Raw genomic sequence first — 4,390 nt, 5'->3', positions numbered from 1 at the left:
AAAGGGAGCAGTGGACCATTTTGCCCTTTAAAATGCTCAATTACTTTCCAGATTATACATTTTTTATAGAAAAATCTGAAAACCGGGGAAAAAAGAATAACTTGTAATCATAAGGTGAAATAGAGATGAAGAGACATTTCATAAAAAAAGAGAAACCAGCCAGTAAAATGTTGTCTTGTGGGAAATTTCTTTGATGCAATGGTAGCTCCCAAGTGCCACACCAGACAAGTTATTACAGAGGTCATGGAACAGAAAGGCTCACAGACCGAATTACTTATGCTGGAATCATGTGGTTCATTGAATCAATTTAAAATACAAAGTGATGAAAAAAGAGGCCAGGTTTCCCCGAAGGCCAGTGAGTTCGGCTCCCTCTCACCCAGTGCTAAGTCCAGCCCAGTACAGCCAGCCTGTCCACCCACTTCAGCTCCCAGGTCTTCAGTCCTCACTCCACCACCTTCCCGGGGCGTAGCACGTACCTGAGGCTCCCATGGCTGCAGCCTCTTTGGCCCCTGGGCCAAAGCCAAGCACTCCGCCTACAGGGGCCGGTGGGCGCTGGCACCCACCAGGTCACCATCAATCAGAGCCTGCTGGCCCCGTGCAGGTGGACAATAACCCCTTTATTCAGCAGGTGCACCAGGAGAGCATGAGCAGATCAGATCTTTCCACCAACAAGTTTGCCTCCTTCAACGACAAGGTGCGTTTCCTGGAGCAGCAGGACAAGCTGTTGGAGACCAAGTGGGCTCTACCGAGGAGCAGAAATCGGTCAAGAGCCGCCTCCTCCTCGGCATCTTTGAAGCCCATGTTGCTGGCCTGCAGAAGCAGCTTGAGGCCCTGCAGATGCATGGGAGATGGAGCTTCAGAGCACACAGGACGTGGTGGAAGACTTCAAGAGTAACTATGAAGTAAGAAATTAACTGGCGCGCAGCTGCTGACAATGAGTTGTGGTGCTGAAAAAGATGTAGATGTTGCCTACAGGAACAAGATGGAGTTGGAGGCCAAGCTGAATGCCCTGAATGAGGACATCGACCTCCTCAGGACCTTCTATGAGATGGAGCTGTCAGAGCTGCAGTCCCAGATCTCCAGATACCTCCGTAGTGCTGTCCATGGACGACAACCGCTCCCTGGATGTGGACAGCATCATCGCTGAGGTCAAGGCCTAGTACGAGGAGATGGCCAACAGCAGCACGGCTGAGGCTGAGATCTGGTACCAGACCAAGTTTGAGACCCTCCAGGTCCAGGCAAGGAAGCATGGGAACGACCTCTGGGAGACCCAGAATGAGATTGTGGAGATGAATGGGGCCATCCAGAGGCTGCAGGCCAGATCAACAACAAGAATCAGTGTGCCAAGTTGGAGGCCCCCATCACTGAGGCTGAGGACCGTGGGGAGCTGGCACTCAAGGATGCACGTGCCAATCAGTGAGCTAGGCAGGACATGGCCCAGCAGCTCCAGGAGTACTAGGAACTCATGAATGGCAAGCTGGCCCTGGACATCGAGATTGCCACCTACTGCAAGCTGCTGGAAGGCAAGGAGTGCCGGGTGAACAGAGATGGAGTGGGAGCCCTGAATATCTCTGTGGTGAACACATCTGTGGTGGTGGCAACGGGCAGACCTATGGGGGAACTAGTGGTGGCAGCAGGCTTGCCTTCCAGGGAACCATGGGCAGCAATGCCCTGGGATTCTCGAGCAGAATCCACAAGGCCTATTCCATGAGGACCACATCTGGTGCTGGTAGGAATGTCCTCAACTGAGCCCAGGTGTTGGGAGACCCATATCCCTTCCCCCCACAGTCACAAGAAATTCCCATCCTGGTTCCATCCTTGGACCCAAGACTACAAAGCAGTCTGAAAAATGATGTTAGAAGAGCTTGCAATAAACAGTCTCTTTCTGAGGCCTGGGTGAGCCCATGGCCAGCAAATAATAATAATATAACTAAAAAATAAATAAAATACAAAGTGAAAGACAAGGGCCAGGGGAACACTTAGGGCAGGCCACATGTGGGCAGAAGGACCACACTGACTGGATCTTGTTCCTATGTGTTCCTATGTCCTGACTCCCTGCCACACTAACCTTCCATGTGGAGATGAGAACCAGAGGTGAGGGGGATTAAGGTGGTTCAGCAGATGGAAGATGCTTGGAGCCGGTGCCTAGTTCCTCTCTGGGAGAGATGCAAGGACAGGTGTACCAAGCACAGCTGCCACTCCCCAATTAACCTGAGGAGCGCCTGCATATTTTCTGTGCATTTTCTAGGTAGAGGATATGTGGGGCCAAAGTGGAGTCACATGTGGGTGGACAATTTCAGAGAAAACATAGCCATCAGTCTGGAAGTGACATGACTTGTGCCTTATTAAAACTTGAGGTTCACTTGTGTAGCTTGTCTAACTCTTGACATTGGTGGTAGGGGTGTCCTGCCAAAGTTTTGGGGCCCTTGAACCCTTTACCAGGAAGTACTTTAGTTGGCAGGCTGGGGATGACAAACAGAAATATATTTATCACTGCATTTGTGTGAATAGAGTGTGATGCTTCCCAATGAAACCTGGAATGGGCCCGTATAAACAAGTAACCAGGTCAGAGAGGGTCTAATATGCATTCTCCCTTCAGAATTAAACCTTCACTATTTTCACAGGGGCCCACGGCCTGTGAATGCTTTGAACCTGCAAACGGGAGAGTAAACGTATGAAGTAAGATGAGGGGAGGACAGAAGTCCAGAGAAGACCAACACTTAAAGGGGAGATGGAGCAACGGGACCACGCAAAGGAGATGGGACAAGAACAGAGTTCAAAGGATCCGAAGATGCGGTCACAGAAGCCAGGTACTTTATGCGTCCTGCTGAAATGCCAGGGGCTGCTCATGACTAAAGCTGAGAAAGTCTATGTGAGTGCACCCATCTAGAAGGCAGAGGGCGGGGCCTAAGCTAGGGTAGCTCCTGTCATTCAGGAGGAAAGTAAAGAGAGACTGCCTAATCCTGAATGCTTCTTGCCGCACCTGGGGAAGCATGGTGTTGGTGTCAGGTCACCGAAGAGCCATTTTGGGTTCCCCTCTTTGAAATCACATCACTGTAGATCAGGGTTTATATCATCCTGCTACCTGCCCCCTTTTTCCCCTTCTGCACTTCTAAGGGGTTTGCCTATGTGCACATTCTTTTTCAGATGTCTAATTCTGACTCAGAAAATTGCTGGTTTCAACTCTTTTGCCAGATGGCTGAGGAAAGAGCAATTGACTGTTAGTGCTAAATGCCTGTGTCAGAGCCCAAAGCAGCCGATTTCAATTAACATAGAAAGAAGAACAGATCTCCTAACGTGCGAGTGTAAAATGATGGGATGATGAAACCTCATTACGGCTGGAAAAGGAAAACACACTGCATCCTTTCTCCTCGCAGATGCTGGCCACACTGTTGGGTTGAGAGGGGACTATATGTACCCGCGAGAGGGGAATATAAATCAGTATCCCTAGAACGACACCCTTGCTTCCTTTCGGCTTAGCTGGAGGAGAGTGGTTCTCACAGTCACAGGTCAGAAATCGTTTAGTTTATTTGCCTGGTCGATGGAGCACACCATTATTGTTTTCAGCACAACTTCCTTCTTCTCAAATGAGATTTCAGTGAATGATATAAAGAGCTCTTGATTTTTTTACATTTTATTTTATTTAGTTTATCTTTTTGATAGGTAATACATTTAGAAAGGTCAAAATAAAAATGAAATAAAAAATCCAAGTTGAGACATTTTCCCCACCCCTGTTTCCATCTATCCTACTTCTTTCTGTTACTAAGTAATCATTTTAATTATTCTCTTGCTTATTCTTCCCATATTTCTTTATGAATATACAAACATATATGTATATATATATTTATATGTGTGTACACATGTATATTCTCAGTTCCCCTTTTTTCTCATAAAAGATGGCATATTATATATATTATATTGTGCCTTGGCTTTTGTCACTGAACAGTATATAAGGTCTTTCCATATTAATATATAGAGAGCTTCTTTATTCTTTTTTTTTTTTTACTTCTACATCGTATTCACTGCATGGATGTGCCATGGTTCCTTTGACCAGTCCTCTACTTTTGGACATTTGGATTGGTTCCAGTGTTTTGCTATAACCAACTATCCAGGGGATAGTGTTGCACATGTACCCTGTAATATATGTGTTAGAGTAATTGTAGGATAGGTCACCGGAGCCAGCACTGTGGTTCAAATACACCTGTAATTCTGGTAGAGATTGCAAGGTGTTTTTCCAGGGAGGCTGACCATTTGCATCCCCTCTCGTACAGCATGCGAGTGTCTGTTCCTTGCAGCTTTAGTAACTGAGTGTTGTCACACTTCTGGGGTCTGTTTGTTTGTTTAAGCGGTTGTTTTTATTAGTCTCATAGTTAATGAAATGGTACTCAGG

The 4,390-nt window shown here is 47.0% G+C and overlaps 1 pseudogene; it reads left to right on the top strand.

Moving 5' to 3' along the window:
• Positions 1-424: 424 nt before the first annotated feature.
• On the top strand, positions 425-1,749 carry LOC102441207 (annotated as a pseudogene).
• The last annotated feature ends 2,641 nt before the right edge of the window (positions 1,750-4,390 follow it).

This window comes from Myotis lucifugus, unplaced genomic scaffold (assembly GCF_000147115.1).
Source record: "Myotis lucifugus unplaced genomic scaffold, Myoluc2.0 scaffold_3619, whole genome shotgun sequence".
Taxonomy (NCBI): Eukaryota; Metazoa; Chordata; class Mammalia; order Chiroptera; family Vespertilionidae; genus Myotis; species Myotis lucifugus.
Note: the sequence above shows the minus strand (reverse complement) of the source record. Positions and strands in the feature narration are given on the sequence as shown.